Below are 16,918 nucleotides of genomic sequence, written 5' to 3'. Positions count from 1 at the left end.
CAAAGATATGGCCAGTGATATGTACTGTGAAACTACATTGACTTCAGTGAAAAGTTCTTCTTAATTTCACTGGGGAGTGGGGGAGATCTAAAGCATGCTTGTTGCCTCTCCTGCTCCTGAAAACCTTAAGTTCCTATAGCCCCCATTCTCTTGAGGACAGAATATATATACCTGCTATCATGACCCCTGGTTTTTCTCGGTTTCTCCTGGAAAGAGAGGGGTAAGTAGAATAATGAAGTCTCACTTTATATGAGAAGCTTATGCTCTAATAAATTTGTTAGTCTCTAAGGTGCCACAAGTCCTCCTGTTCTTTTTGCAGATACAGACTAACACGGCTGCTACTCTGAAATCTAACTTTATATATAGGCAATGATCCTTTTTTTCTGCCCACATTTGTGAGAAAGAAAAACACAAATGTAATTGGATTCATAATGCAGGTTGCTTGATGCTGTCTGGAACTCAGAAGCTTGATATTCCCAGAAGGGAAGGAAGAAAGCTTATTTTCACTAACCAACCATTTCCCACACCAGTTATTGCATTTGTGTTGTTTACCTACTGTAATGAGCTGATAGGCCTTTTGTTTTTATGGTGGAGGGGATCGGGTACTAAACTTGTTCATGGAATAAACTGAGCCTGGAATGAGAAGAGCGCTTTCTATGTGGTGTTCAATGCAATCTTGTTTAATGTGGGTTAGAGCAATAGCAGATTTTGTCTCATATGAAGATTAATATGTAAAATACAGGTTAACCTTGCAAGCGTGAGAGACCCTCTGTTGATCTTATTGAAAATAAGAACTAGAACGATGTTGTTGATGAAAGCTTGAGTTGGTCAGAAAGTGTGCATTAAATAATAGAAAAGAAAAGGAAATAAATGTGAAGGGCCTGATAGTGGAAGTTGATGTTGTTCTGCAACTCACAGAAGCTGATTCATAATAATGGATAGAATACTGTTCCAGACTGATACATCTGTAATATTGACAGCATAATCCTGAGAGATATTCAGAACCAGAATTATAAATACACAGCACCTCTCAGAACATGGCCCAGAGTTTATATATCATAAACCTGATATGAATATGCAAGACACACCTGAAATGTTGTAAGTTTACGTAAGGATGATTATTTCCTCTAGGTAGTAGCTGTTTGTTACATGAAAAATAAATGAACGTAATATTAATAGAGCACTGCACTCTCAAATTGGAAAAAAAAACTTCAATAAATTTTGCATAAAATCATCTTGTTTATGCTTGAAAAATAATTCTTTCAAATCTGCTTGGTCTAAAGAGGTGATTATAAAAAAGTGTTAAAGCTACAAAAAAAAGTATTTTAAAATATCTTAGAACTCTCAAATTAGATATTTTATTAATATATTTATATTTATTTCCATCAAAACTGCAGTACTAAATATTCCAGCTGCTTTATGGAAGTCTTCTGCTAGTTTCATTTCACTCAGCCACTCATGCTCAATAGTTATCCCTTCATGTAAATAAATATACTGACACTGCTGATGTCACATAGTCTGTCTTTTTCTCGCTCCGTCCTTTGGACCTTAGGTGTTTTTCAATCTGCTATGGAGCAATGAGTGAGAATCATCTCTTAGGATCAGATGGGCATATCCCACATGATGGATTTTCTGTAACTACACGGGACAGAGACAGGGTTGGTGGATATCTGTTCTGTTTCCATGTATATGATCCAACTCCCACTGAAGTCAATGGAAGTTTTGCCATTGATGTCAAAGGCCATATGTCTCTAAGTTTGTAAAGTGATAAAAATAGTTCTACTAGGATTCTGCTGGAATCGTGGCATTTTTTTTTTGAGCAGAAAACAGAGGTAAAATCGTGTATTTTTCTCTGAACTGTCACAGTTGAGATCTTTTTCCTGTGGACAGAAATGACTCAAGGAAGTGATTTCAAATGGTTGTTCCCACTCGAGCTGGTTGGAAATTTTTCATCAAAACAGTTTTCCGGTGAATTTTGTCAAAATTGAAATGTTTCAGATAAGTGTTGATTTTGACTACATTTATTTTTCAGAAAACCCCAAAAGGAAGCATTTCACTAATGTTGAAACATCGTGTTTTGACAATTTCAGAATGGAACATTTCAATCTTTCTTTTCAAAACAATTTTCCAAAACTAAATAAATTATTTTTATACAGGAAAAAAAGACTTTTAAAAAGTTGTTAAAGGGTGATATTGAAACAACATGTTTTGATTTTTTCAAAATGAAACATTTCCATTGACCTGAAATGAATTTTTTTCTTCAGAATTTATCACCTACCATCATGTTGTCACTATTTGTGTGTACACGTCACCAAATCTACTTCGACCTGATCTCATTCCTTAAAACTTCACATTGCAACACTGCACTATTATGTTCATCTTTTCTTAGCTGCAGAAAAGCAAACAGTACTGCACAGTGTTCTTCTCATCCTGTCAACTTTTTTCAAACAGCACTGTTTTGCTAAACAAGATGGGTCTTCTGTCACTTTTGTTTTAGATCTTCTCACTTAGTATCTGCAGACCTCAATTAGTAAGTGGACACAGGCCGTGTCTATTGTTTGTTGTCTTCTCTGTCCCAGCAGGAGAGCACAGTTAGGATCTGAGCCTTAAATTCTAAGGTGTTGATTCTATTCTTTAATATGGACACACAAAAGCCAGATACTGTTTAATGGTAAAACAGCCACTTTTACAACATGCAGCAATGCTTCTTCGGGTAGCAAGATCACTGCCCAAAGGGAGGAGGTTCCAACGACCTAAACCAAAGCAATGCAGTGTGCAGCTGCAGTCAGACCCCATGCTTTAGGGATCCCTCTTGTTCCGGGACTCCATCTTTAAAAACAGAGAAGATGAGCTGGAGCCAGCAAGCAAAGTTTAACAGACCCACCTTTGAAGACTCAATCTCAACCGTGTGGGAAGAAAGAGGGTGTTGGTAGTTTATCTGTTTTGCCAGCCTGGAAAAGACCCTGCAGCTACAAAAGCTTCCAAATGCCCCAGGGCAAGTGTCATAGTGTCCCACTGGTGCTTCTGTAACTGCCATCGAAGCAGCTCGGTGATAAAGGCATTACCTTTAGAGGAGGAGAAAGTAGAGTGATGCAGTAAATTCAGACAGGGCACTCCCTCCTCCCTGTAAGTTGCTGGGGAGCAGCGTTCACCACCACATGGGAGCCAATCAGGGAAGAGACAAAGAGAATGTAGAATAAGAGGGGAATTAGTTGGCTGGAAGGAGAGAGGAGGGAAGCACTGAACACTGTTCCTCCACACTGATTGCCCTCAGAAGATGTCCTCAGAAAATGAAACCACAGTGCCTATGTCAAATGTAAAACTTTCTCAAACCCAGGCACAGCCTCTTGCTCCCCACTCCATCCTATGTCAATCCCCTCGCAGCACCCATAACAATTACGTGTAAGCAGGGGAGTAGTCCCGCTATTGTGGGGAACTTTCCTGGCTTCTGCACTACCCCGGTGAAGTGGGCTAGGGAAAGGATCTGAGTCCTCGCTCCCACTTCCTTTACCCAGTGGCCTCCCTGCCCTTGAGGACTCCCCTTCTACTCTCCTGTCTGGCAGAGTCCTCGTAACCCCAACAAGGCTGGGCCCAGGATTCCTGGGGGGCTCAACCCCCAACCCTGCTGTGGTCACTTAGGACAGGGGCTAGGGTGTCCCCACGCTGGGGTACTCTCTCTGCACTGGGCACTTCTCTGACCCACTGACCATTACATACAATTTGAAGCAAATGCAAGTTATTTAATCAACAACTAATTTTAAAAAGAATAAGGGAAATGGGAAAAGTTAAAAGAAACACATCAACCTGCTCTGTGGCAGGGAACATCACAAACAGTGTCTCTGGAATGTCAGGGCAGTTCACAGTCTGTTCCTGGTAAGTCCCAGGCCTTCTTCTGAGGCCCTGGCTGTGCTGCAGGGATGCTGTGGGTTGGACACTCGCTCTGGTGGTGGCCACACACTCTCAGGATCTAGGTGGCAGGGCCCTTCTTCCCAGCATTGCCCCCACCCTGTCAGGGTTACCAGTCCCCACCACAGGTCTGGTCTGGAGAGCCTCCTGGCTGAAACATCTCCCTGTGCTGGGCCCACTGCCCACGGTCCCCCCTCGCTCTCCCCAGCTGCTCACCGCACCCAGCTCCGGACTGCTCCAGCCCCAGCTCCAGCTCCACTCTGCCTCAGCACGGCTGCTGCTCTGCCTCCAGCTCCCCGGGCTGCTTCTCTGGCCCCTCTGGCTCTGGTTGCTACAGCTCTGCTCCCAGGACAGGTCTGCTCTGCAGGCTGCTTCTGTGACTCTGCTCCCAGCACTGACGGGCTTCGCAGGCTGCTTATCTGGCCCCTCTGGCTCTGGTTGCTGCAGCTCTCCTCCCAGGGCAAGTCTGCTCTCTCTGGGCTGTGCCTCTGGCTTTGGGGCTGCAGCTCTGCTCCCAGGACAGGGTCTGCTCTCTCTGGATCTGACGCGGCTCTACTCCCCAGCTCAGCTCGGGCCCCTGCTTTCTCCTTAGCTCGACCCCACTCTGTCTGACCCAGGCAAATCCAGTTCACACGGAGGATGGGACCTCCCTGGCCTCCTGACTCCCTGAATAGCCTGCCCGCCCTGTCATTCAGGCTGACCTGGAGCATTGGCCTCTCCCCATTCTTCCTGGGGACTATCAGTCTCAGGGTACTGATTTCCCATAGACCCTTCCCCTTTTAGTACTGGGAGCTAGCCAACCAAAACACCCCCACTGAATGTTAGTAAGGGGGCAAGAGTCCCCTTACATACGGAAAAGTGCCTGCGGCCACACACATGTGACTTCACTGGAGAATCTAGATCCAGCCCTAAGGGATCTGGTGCAGAGACCAAAGGAAGACAACTACAATTGAAATGTGTGTAAATTAAAACCCTTCTTGTTTCAAGAAGCTCTCATATCAAGTGAGCCCATTCTATATTTTTTTTAAACTGGAAGGTATTAACAAAGATTGCCTATAGAAGGTGCTAAAAGAAAAGGAGTACTAGTGGCACCTTAGAGACTAACCAATTTATTTAGTATAGAAGATGCTGCGTTTCTCGATCCATTCATGTCACTTTGTATTTTTGCACTAGACTAGTTTAAAACTTTGACTTTAACCAACATGAAAGGCCCTTAAACAGTAAACAGCATATCATCAAAAACAAATAGATTAAAAAGTGAACATATATAGCCATTATATTTCTTCCCAGCACAGCTTAGTTTGCTGCACTACCTAGAAGTATAAGACTGGCAGATCTGGGGCAGAGGTATGTAATGGGCCTTTTTGCTTTCTTTTGTTCCGTCTCCAGTAATAAATAATCAGTTTTAGAGAATTGATAAAAAGAGACAAGACTGAAAAGTGAATATGACACATTTATGAGATGGATTTTTTTTATCTGTTTCTTAAATCCGGCACCTTTGTTTCAGATCATATTAAAAAAAAAGAAAAGGGAGAACCACACATCATCGTGCATTGCAGTAGGAATACACATGAATAGATGGATCATACTCTATCAGAGGAAGAAAATTCGCCAAAAAATTACTTGACAAGTTGAAAAAAATTGTTCTATTATCTTTCCAATTTAATAAAACAAACAAACAAACCATAGGCCTAGAGCCTGCAGAGGTTAAAAACATATTGTTTCCACATGAATCCCTATCAAAGGCTTCTGAATGAAGATTCTGAAGTTGAAACTTCATCTGCATTTAAAATTTCCATTAGCACTTTAAAAAAACCTGGAGTTTATGAATCCTGATTTGCCCCATGCTTCCCAATCCTGATTGATAAGAAGGAGTAGCATGAGCACTATTTTCCCCCATCATTCCACCAAAGCTAATGAAGTTGAGGATTAGTTACTTGATCTAATGGCAATAGCTTTCCAATAGACATGCACAGAATCATTGATTAGTTTGTCCGCGCCTTGTTTGCGTTGGAACGCTGTTCAATTTACACCAATTAAAGAATGCTTGGTTTGTGTATTGAAGAATAATTAAGGGATGGGATTCCCTATAGGCTGCTAAAAATGACATCTGACTGGAATGGTGATTACAGCATGAAGGCAGCATTAGTATTTAAATAGTCTGACTGCTCTATAAAACCATTACAGCATCTCACCATGAAAAAGAGCATTAGTTAATTTTGCTTATAACTGAATTATTTGTATGTATTTGCCTGGTCACTTTAAGCAAATTGGACAAGGCAAAGCTTAAAACGAGTGTGCGGAGTTTGGTGTCAGAGGCAGCTAGAGCACCATTTAGGATAATTATGAGATATATATAAATACAAATGAACAACAGAGCTTTGTCAGAGATACTCAGATGAATGCAAAGCATAAAAATAAATTTGTTGCTGAAAGAAAAACATCAGAGGGGAAATGGTATGGTAATTATATAATAATCAAAACTTTACACAAGAAATTCTTATCTGGCCACCACCTTGGTTCTCAAACTGTTGCCCAAAAGTCTGTGGAGCTCTTGCTGGTGGTCCACTGAATGACACATCTTGAGAACCATGCAGTGAGAGATTTGGGTGTGGCCATGGAAAGTGGTGCAGGAGAGTAGATCTCCCTTGTGAAGTGATTCACAGAATGAAACCATTGGAGAACCACTGGCCTAACACATCCATGCAATGCTTTCATAGACAAACTTGGTTTTCCATGAATTACAAGGGGGAGAGTGTTTAAATTAAAAGAAAATAAACTTGGGGGGAATGTTTTTAGCGTCCATTAATCATCCCTTCTAGCCTTTAAAAAAAAAGCTGAAAGATTACAGTATCTACAATAATGGTCCAAAACATGACAGTAACATTACTGTAGCATACGCTGCTTGAGGCCATTCCTATACTATATTTACTTTTCTGTAGTCTATTTAAATGTAGTATATTTATTTTACTATATTTAGTTACTGTAGTATATTTTATAAGGTCATCTGCTCACTTCAAGGCCTCACATTGCAGCCACCATCCTTCCTTTAAGGATTTATGGGATTTCGTTTGAAGGTCATCAACACACTCTTTAATTGATCAAAGAGTTCACTGTTAAGGAATATGATAAGATTTTTCCATTTAAGCCTCTGAGGGGAATGAGACTCAGAATAAATTAGATCTGAGTCATCCCACATAACTGTAGAACACAACCGCTGAGCTGTCCTCCATTTTGTTTTAAATTATAAATAGTTTTTTTTAAAACAGCCTCCTGCTTCTGCTCTGCTATTGGTCTTCACCACTTTACTTTGGCCCTTCAAAGTTAATACTTCCTCTCAGTGACCAGCAAAAATCTCCCTTTGCAACAAGGCAGATATAGAGGTGTATTGTTCCCTCCACCCAGGCAAAGAATGCCTGTTAATTTAATAGGAACTATACATCCAGAAAAGGGGGAAACTATACCCTGGGGAGTAGTCATGGAAGATTAATGGCAGCAGGAGAAAAGTGATACAGTGCAGGCAGAACAAAATCAGAACCACCCATAGAAAGCTGGACAAGAGTTCATTTTTTAAAAGTCAATCAGAACGACAGGAAAGCTTATTAAAAAATCAGGACTGTTGCCGTGCATTTTTACTTACACTGGCTTTCAGGAGACATGAATAGAAACCAAACAGTAACTCGTTTTTTTTTTCATACCTCGTCTCAGCCCTAAGGTCTCACTAGCAAAGAAGAATTTAGCACTTAATTCCTGTACTTTTATGTGGAAAATTAGGAATTTGCATTTTAAAAGGAAATTGCTTTTCAAACTCTCATAAATTTTGTGCCATCATGTGCCAGCAATGCCCCTCTACCATGTACATTGGTCAAACTGGACAGTCTCTATGTAAAAGAATAAATGGACACAAATCAGATGTCAAGAATTATAACATTCATAAACCAGTCGGAGAACACTTCAATCTCTCTGGTCACGCAATTACAGACATGAAGGTTGCTATCTTAAAACAAAAAACTTCAAATCCAGACTCCAGCGAGAAACTGCTGAATTGGAATTCATTTGCAAATTGGATTGTATTAATTTAGGCTTAAATAGAGACTGGGAGTGGCTAAGTCATTATGCAAGGTAGCCTATTTCCCCTTGTTTTTTCCTACCCCCTCCCCCCGACGTTCTGGTTAAACTTGGATTTATGCTGGAAATGGCCCACCTTGATTATCATACACATTGTAAGGAGAGTGGTCAGTTTAGATGAGCTATTACCAGCAGGAGAGTGAGTTTGTGGGGGGGGGGGGCGGGAGTGAGAAAACCTGGATTTGTGCTGGAAATGGCCCACCTTGATTTTCATACACATTGTAAGGAGAGTGGTCACTTTGGATGGGCTATTACCAGCAGGAGAGTGAGTTTGGGGGGGGGGGGGGCGGAGGGTTAGAATACCTGGATTTGTGCTGGAAATGGCCCAACTTGATTATCATACACATTGTAAGGAGAGTGATCACTTTAGATAAGCTATTACCAGCAGGAGAGTGGGGTGGGAGGAGGTATTGTTTCATGGTCTCTGTGTATATAATGTCTTCTGCAGTTTCCACAGTATGCATCTGTCATAAATATAAAGGGAAGGGTAAACCCCTTTGAAATCCCGCCTGGCCAGGGGAAAGCTCCTCTCACCTGTAAAGTGTTAAGAAGCTAAAGGTAACCTCACTGGCACCTGACCAAAATGACCAATGAGGAGACAAGATACTTTCAAAAGCTGGGAGGAGGGAGAGAAACAAAGGGTCTGTGTGTCTGTCTATATGCTGTCTTTGTCGGGGATAGACCAGGAATGGAGTCTTAGAACTTTTAGTAAGTAATCTAGCTAGGTATGTGTTAGATTATGATTTCTTTAAATGGCTGAGAAAAGAATTGTGCTGAATAGAATAACTATTTCTGTCTGTGTATCTTTTTTGTAACTTAAGGTTTTGCCTAGAGGGGTTCTCTATGTTTTTGAATCTAATTACCCTGTAAGATATCTACCATCCTGATTTTACAGGGGGGATTTCTTTATTTCTATTTACTTCTATTTTTATTAAAAGTCTTCTTGTAAGAAAACTGAATGCTTTTTCATTGTTCTCAGATCCAAGGGTTTGGGTCTGTGGTCACCTATGCAAATTGGTGAGGCTTTTTATCCAACATTTCCCAGGAAAGGGGGAGTGCAAGTGTTGGGAGGATTGTTCATTGTTCTTAAGATCCAAGGGTCTGGGTCTGTAGTCACCTAGGCCAATTGGTGAGGCTTTTTACCAAACCTTGTCCAGGAAGTGGGGTGCAAGGTTTTGGGAAGTATTTTGGGGGGAAGGACGCATCCAAACAGCTCTTCCCCAGTAACCAGTATTAGTTTGGTGGTGGTAGCGGCCAGTCCAAGGACAACGGGTGGAATATTTTGTACCTTGGGGAAGTTTTGACGTAAGCTGGTAAAGATAAGCTTAGGAGGTTTTTCATGCAGGTCCCCACATCTGTACCCTAGAGTTCAGAGTGGGGGAGGAACCTTGACAGCATCCGATGAAGTGAGCTGTAGCTCATGAAAGCTTATGCTCAAATAAATTGGTTAGTCTCTAAGGTGCCACAAGTACTCCTTTTCTTTTTGCATAAATTTTGGGTTTCATTTTTTTAAATAGAGAACAGCATTCTCTACCTTCATCCCCAACACATAATAAATAACAATTTCAATTGGTTCTTCTCAGAAAGGGGTAGGCCAGAAGGGAAGTAGAACTAGACAATGAGAGAGGTATTCCCGGTTACTGCTGAGAGGAGGCAAGGTGTGTACATTTAGCCATTTATTCTCCTCAGCACTCCTCAGTAGGCACACGCCTTATTCTTTGAATTTAAATCTGAGGGACTGCATGGGAGAATATTTAATTTGGGACAGTAAGTATTTAGCTAACATTTGACCATGCAAGTCTGAAAATCTCAGGACCTATCTGAAATATAATGAGTGTTTCAGGGGGTTGTGATTTTTTTTTGTTTGCTTTTGTGAGGTGGTTGTTTTGGGGTTTGTTTGGTTTTTTGGTGGTGGTGGTAGTGGTGTGGGGGCTTAGTTTAAGATGATTTATCTATTCTGGAATCAGCTACTTGGAGATCCAGCTGCGGTCCAAGATGAGTGTCAACATTTACAAAGACTTCTGGTGAAATTCCCTTTCCCCGCTCCTCCCACAGGAAGATTACAACATGAGTGTTGGCACATAAGCTAGCCTGAGCTTGATGACATTCAATCAAAAATTAGTTAGCAATAAGGTTAGTACAAATCATCATTTGATATATTACTGAGTCATATGGGGTGAGGCGGCTGCTCTCATTTTGGCCCTGCTTCTCTTGCTCAGTGCATCATCCACACGGAAACCGGTGGCTGGGTTGTGGTGTTCTTCTAATCCATTCTGCGGTGTTCTGTCAAAGAACAGTGGTCACTTGAACATATTCTGGATTTATCTATGCACAAATTGCTCTTGTGATAACATACAAAATGAGTGGTTGTTTGGAAACAATTGTTTGACAAGCTGTTGACCCTTCACTTCTTAAAAGAGTTAAGTATTTAGAGTTGCTAACTGGTAATAACTACAAATAGCCATGCGCCACAGACTTGGGATCTGTAACAAGATTTAAAACAACCCAGTGCTCTAGGAGTTTTGGACCTGAGGTTGACTTTGGGCTCAACTCTGCAGGTGATAATCAGTGATAAGCAAAGCTCAAAGGATTTGGTTTAGTTTCAGTTATGTGCACGCATCATCAAAGGGAAGAACAGCAACTAAGATTTTCAAAAGTGACCAGAGATTTCTTTTAGGTATCTCATTTTGGGGGTTCCAAAAACAAGACATCTTAAGAGGCCTAATTTTAACAAGATGGGTGATCAGCATTTTCTAAAAAATCAGGCTCCTTTAATATATCTTAAGTTAGGCACCCAAAAATTGAGAAACTGAAAATCACTAGTCGTTTTCAAAAATTTTGGCCACCTTTATTGGGCGCTGCAAAGGAGTTAAGTAGTATCTCTGTCTTGGGGAATTTATGCTATAAGAGATCCTGGAAGTGCTCATAAAATCCAATTTCCACTCTTTAAAAAAAAAGTTGTCATGCAATTGTAATGCAGTCCAAAACTCTGCAATAATACATTGTAAGCTGTATTGTGTGGGACCATTACCTTAGAATAGTGTTGCATTTATAAACAAGGGCAGCTTCATAGTCTTTTGACTTGAAACGTCCATTAAGTAGTACCATCCATTATCTTTGCATGTGAAAGGAGATAAGAATGATAAGGTGATGCAGGTGAAAATTCGTTTTCATAGCCAATATTTTAAAGGTTGTATAATCTACTGGAAAAAGTCTGTCCAGCCCAACAATCTAAATGCAATGATCCTTCATATAAGGATCAAATAGGTAAATCACCTTCCAACTAGAGTTATGAAAACCTTTCCAAGTTCAGTTTGAACTAGTTCTGTAATCAATCAGTTCTCATGAGTTTGAGTGCCTTGATTTTCTAAAAGGTCTGAACAAACCTATTTTTCCAATGTTCAAATTTGGGATCACACACATTTTGCATGAATTCACACAAGAATACTGAAACCAGGAGTAGAGCTTGTTGCCACTGGAGATGTGCCTGATCCATGAAGTTTAAATCTAGATTTGGATCAGAACTGAGGAGTCCCCAAGAACTGCAGACTTCCAAATACTCAATCTGTTACAGAGATAGGTCTGAGCCATTAATTTCTCACATCCAAATTCAGATTTATATCAGAATTTCCTCAGAACTCAAGAAAGTTCAGATCTAGTGTTGCACTCCAGACACATCTGTAGTAGCCAAATTGGAAAACCCTCTGTGATGTGCACATATTGACCTTCCACAGATCTCATTTTCCTCCAGGGCATTTTGGAAGAGGCCCTGGAGGTTTTTCGCCTTCCTCTGTAGCATGGGGCACGGGTCACTTGCTGGAGGATTCTCTGCTCCTTGAAGTCTTTAAACCATGATTTGAGGACTTCAGTAGCTCAGACATAGGTGAGAGGTTTTTCGCAGGAGTGGGTGGGTGAGATTCTGTGGCCTGTGTTGTGCAGAAGGTCGGACTAGATGATCATAATGGTCCCTTCTGACCTTAGTATCTATGAATCTATGAATCATTCCTCAGACTCAAAATGCACAAGTGAATAGCAGACTCAAGCAGGCTGATTCTCATTCACACTAAGGCCTTGTGACACCACTCTGGATTTGACAAAAATGTAAAGTTTTGGCATAACTTTTTCAGGCACAAGCAAATCTTGAGTGAACCACTGCTGGTTTCAGAGTAACAGCCGTGTTAGTCTGTATTCGCAAAAAGAAAAGGAGTACTTGTGGCACCTTAGAGACTAACCAATTTATTTGAGCATAAGCTTTCGTGAGCTACAGCTTATGCTCAAATAAACTGGTTAGTCTCTAAGGTGCCACAAGTACTCCTTTTCTCACTGCTGGTTTGTGAACACAAGTTGAGTTCCAATCAGTCTTGATTTTGTGTATATGTTCAAGGTTTCTGTCTAATTCCATGCATGTTTCTATTTTCAACACACCCTCCCCATAATGAAAGTTATTTATTAATCAGTTAGTTATTTTGCATCTACCATAGTGACTTTGTCAAGGGAAATTTCTTTCACTTCACAGTCCACTTTCACAAGTGGCTTATCATGGCAAAAGTGTGCAGCATATTGAGTACCATGAAGAGAAGAGGTCATAGCAGACATCTCTGTTAATGTTACCTGTAGTAACATGTCCTGGGATGTTTAACAGTCTTCACCTAGCTTGCACAGAACCCCCAACATTTAAAAATAAAATCTTATGCATCAAACATACATTCTGCAAACTCACCCTCTCTAGAACCTTTTTGACATCCAAGGAGGTGATGAGGAGGAGGATGATAATGATTATTTATTATTTGTGTTATAGTAGCACTTAGGGAACCCCACCTCAAAAGCTGGACATCACTGGGATAGGCACTGTATAAATACATAGTCTGGGCTCCAGTCTAGATGGATCTAGATGGATCTCTTTATGATAGATGGATGCACCAGACAAATTGTGGAATGGGAGAGTGGGAGGACAAGGCAACAATAAAATGAATATTTTGCATACCAGGCAGAGGTGTCCCCTCACTAGGTGTTATAGTCACTATCAGCTGATAGTCTTTCGTCGGCATGATGGCAGAGATCTGATGATGAGGGGAAGGGAATTATAGGCATCATGGTGGAAGTATGGGGATGAGGATGGGGGAAAGCACTCTGCTGGCAACAGAATTTAGCAAACCTAATTCAGTGTGATCTGAAGGATTGGGCCATGGAAGTGTGACACTAAACCCAAGGCCAGAATTTGAATTGCTACAGTACCTTAAAGATGGAGATAGATAGAAAGTAATCTCCTTCTTAATGCAAAAAGTAATTTGTGCATCAGAGGCACTGAGAAGGAAGCAACCTACTCAAGACAGCATGCACATGCCACACTATGGGAGAGAACAAAGAAAGATGTGCAGGCATAAAAATCTAGGCTAATCCAACACCAATCCATTAATGACTGCAATAGGCCCAACTAAACATAACCTTTTAGCCTTAGAGATTGCAGCGAAGAGACGAGTCTTGTCTTACCTTAAAAGATGAACATTACCTTTTTCATACAGACACCTCAAAATACTCTTCCAAGGGATCTTTAATACCATACGTTTGAGTATCCTTTAGGAAAGGAGGGACTAGCAAGGCTAAAATCAGGCTGCATAAACATTTCCAACACCATTATAATCCCTCTTTTCAAGGGATTCAGATAATTAGTTTGTTTTATTTTCCTGGAGGCCATAATTTGTCACAGAAACCCTCAAATCAAGGATAGTTTTTTTTAAAATAATTTCCAAACTTTTATTTACAGATATTTAGCTGGTTTTAGTTACCATTTGGGAGGAGGGGAGGAAATGGGTTTAGATGTATAAAATCATTGTACTTCCACTATTACTCAAATGTAACAGATTCAATAACACCAGATTGTTGTCTGTTCTGTGCCTTGTTATTATACTTTCAAACTGGTCTGAAAAAGACATTGTTATGTGTCAGTGTAGTATTCTACCTATGCAAAATTTGCAGTGCTACCAATCAGACTAAGCATGGCTCTATGTATCCTGTCTATACTTAATATAGTGCCTATGCACTGAAATATATTTTGCTTATGCTGTATTAAGTGGTATCATAACATATCACAAAATTTTGGCAAAATATTGAACGATAAACTAGTAACATCTTCACATGATGGAACTGCGAACAAATCAGTGACTCTGTTTGCATCATGTCAACCTGCAGCCAAATGGCAATTCAAGTGGAAGGGGACTAGCAGTAGAAGGGTTTTCTGTTTTGCTTGTTTGTTTTGTTTTGTTTTTGCAGGGCTTTTTTATTATGAGGTATGTTAAAAGATCAAACAAATTGGAGTTAATAAAAACCAAATAACACTAAAGTTCTGATTTAAATTAAACCAAAGTACTGAATCTGAAACCCTAAACTTCAGGAAACTTAGGACTCAATGTATCTGTGATGTCATGCCATTAACTTCAACCAGGGATGAATGTGATCTCGATTTTGATACCTGGCTCTGAATTTTGAGGCGTTGGTCCATATCTAACTTCAGTCAATAAAGGTTAAGAAGCACAGTGGTAAACCTCTTAGTCTATTCTAAAATCACATGCTTAAATATTGTTATATTGCAATATGTACAATTTGATTCTGCCCTTTGTCTGAAAAAAGCAAGTAAGTGTGATAGGCTGTGATAAAGGCAGCCCAACTTTCTTGTATGCTCACACCATATTCTTCTCTGTTTTGGCAGGTGTGCACAGGGAACTGGTTTGGGGCATGGTTTCCATATCTGTGCCTCTGGTAAATGCAGTCAGATGTGCCCATGTATGGGATTATTTTTGCTAGTGAAAACTACACTTGGTAGTTACCATTTGCAAGAACAATCCTTATGATTGGCAAAATCAAAATTATCTTCCTCTGAAACTCTGGATGAAAACACCATGTGCATGACCAGAAAATATAGAGAATATTTCCCCCTTTTCTTATAGTCTAGTTCTGTCCTTTGTGATCATAAATTTTATATTTGTTGTTTAGCTATGTTTATCTTTTTTAAAGTAGAAAAGGCATGGGAAGGGAACGGAAATAGGACGATATACAAAAAATAGAATACAGCTCATTGCCACTAAGCACAGCAGAGCTGATCCTGATCTATTGCAGCATTTTATGGCATACCTGAGTCAAAATTCCAAAGCCTGGCATACTTTTCACTTCAAGAAGCATCGTGCCATGGGCTAGGAAATGCTGCAGACAGTCTAGTCTCTCATTTTGTATAACTGAATAATCAATCTCCATTCTGTTCTGTTATATAATTGATGTAGCTCCATCGAAGTCAACCATGTATAGAGCCAGATCCTTAGCTAGTTGATTTCTCTGGAGTGATGCCAATTTGCTTCAACTGAGGATCTAGCCAATCTTTCTTTCACCTGTGCCAAATGTAGTATAAGGGTAATATTATTCATTTAATAAATCATCCAAGTAAAACTCAATACAAGTTGCTACAGCAATATGCAGAAATATTCTTTAGTTGAGCAATTTCAGAATTATAGCTGAGGATCTGGCTCCATGTATCATTGAATGTAATGCTATCAGTGGGTTATGCCCCCAACACCCCAAGAGAGCATCACAAATCCACATGAAGTGGGTCAACTGAAGAGGCTGGTGGGATAACTGAGGAGTTAAATGAATTTCTTGCATCATCTTTACTACTGAGAATGGTGTCGAAATTCTTAGGCTGAAGGCACTTTGCAAAGGAAATCAGAGTGTGGCCTTTACACAGACTGGAGTCTCAATGGAGAACGTTATAGAGCAGGGATCTCAAACTCAAATCACCACGAGGGCCACATGAGGACTAGTACATTGGCCCAAGGGCCGCATCACTGACACCCCTCCTCCCACTGCCCCCGGATCTGCCCCCACTCAACCTCTTCCATGAGGCCCTGCCTCTGCCCCGCCTCTTCCCACCCCTTCCCTGCCCCCATTCCAACCCCTTCCCCAAAGTCCCCATCCAAATCTTCCCCCTCCCTGCTCCTATTCCACCCCTTCCCCAAAGTCCCCACCCCAACTCTCCCCCCGCCCTGCCCCTATTCCAACCCCTTCCCCAAATCCCCACTTCTTCTCCGCCTCATCCCCTGAGCGTGCGGGTCCCCGCTTCTCCCCCCTCCCTCCTGGAAAGTGCTAAGCGCTGCCAAACAGCTGTTTGGCAGCGGGAAGCACCTGGAGGTAGGCAGAGGAGCGGGGGCGTGGCACGCTGGGGGGGAGGGGAGGAAGTGGGAGAGGGGAGCTTGGCGGCCACAGGAAATAACTTGGTGGGGGGGTGCAGGGAGTTTGGCGGGCCGCAGCAAATAACTCCATGAGCCGCATGCGGCCCGCAGCCCGCATGTTTGAGACCCCTGTTATAGAGTGACTTGAGAAACTCAAGTGCAGTAAAGCACCACAGCCAGATGGTGTTCCTTTGGGAGCTCTGAGGGAAATAAGGTGTGAAAAGGCCAAAATATTGACAAGGGTGTGGATTATTTCCTTAAAAACAGCAGCTGCTCAGGAAGACTGGAAAGTCCTATTCTGCTGCTTGTCTTTAAAAGAAGCTGAGGAAGATCCGGGAATTGCAGAGCTGTGAGCACCACCACAGTTCTAGAGAACCTGAGACACAGTTATTAATAGTAATTTAAGATAAAGACAGTAAAACCTTCGGATGCATATAACCTCCTGGGGGTCAAGCCAGCATGGCTTCTCCAAGGAAAAATCGTGCCTGGCTAACCTGTTGAAGTATTCTGAAAAAGTTCAAAAATAGTAGAGAAAAGTGACAGTACACAATCTCCTTGAATTTCCAAAGGTTTTGAGGCAGTTCCTCAAAAGAAGGCTTATAAAAAAAGTAAGGAAATAAAACTCAAATGCCAAATCCTAGCTCACACAAACTTTGGGAATGCAGCAT

The 16,918-nt window shown here is 41.3% G+C and overlaps 1 long non-coding RNA gene across 3 annotated transcripts in view; it reads right to left on the bottom strand.

The window, feature by feature from the left end:
• LOC125639678 (uncharacterized) overlaps positions 1–16,918 on the bottom strand; it is a 96,375-nt gene that overhangs the window by 40,316 nt on the left and 39,141 nt on the right. For 2 of the 3 annotated variants that reach the window (XR_007357555.2, XR_012669222.1), the window contains exon 2: positions 10,198–10,317. This is a non-coding gene — a long non-coding RNA (uncharacterized LOC125639678). Of the gene's footprint in view, positions 1–10,197; positions 10,318–11,065; positions 11,932–16,918 lie in introns of those variants that run through there. The other variant, XR_012669215.1, reaches the window with a different exon arrangement.

This window comes from Caretta caretta, chromosome 1 (genome assembly GCF_965140235.1).
Source record: "Caretta caretta isolate rCarCar2 chromosome 1, rCarCar1.hap1, whole genome shotgun sequence".
In the NCBI taxonomy this organism is placed as follows: Eukaryota; Metazoa; Chordata; order Testudines; family Cheloniidae; genus Caretta; species Caretta caretta.
Note: the sequence above shows the minus strand (reverse complement) of the source record. Positions and strands in the feature narration are given on the sequence as shown.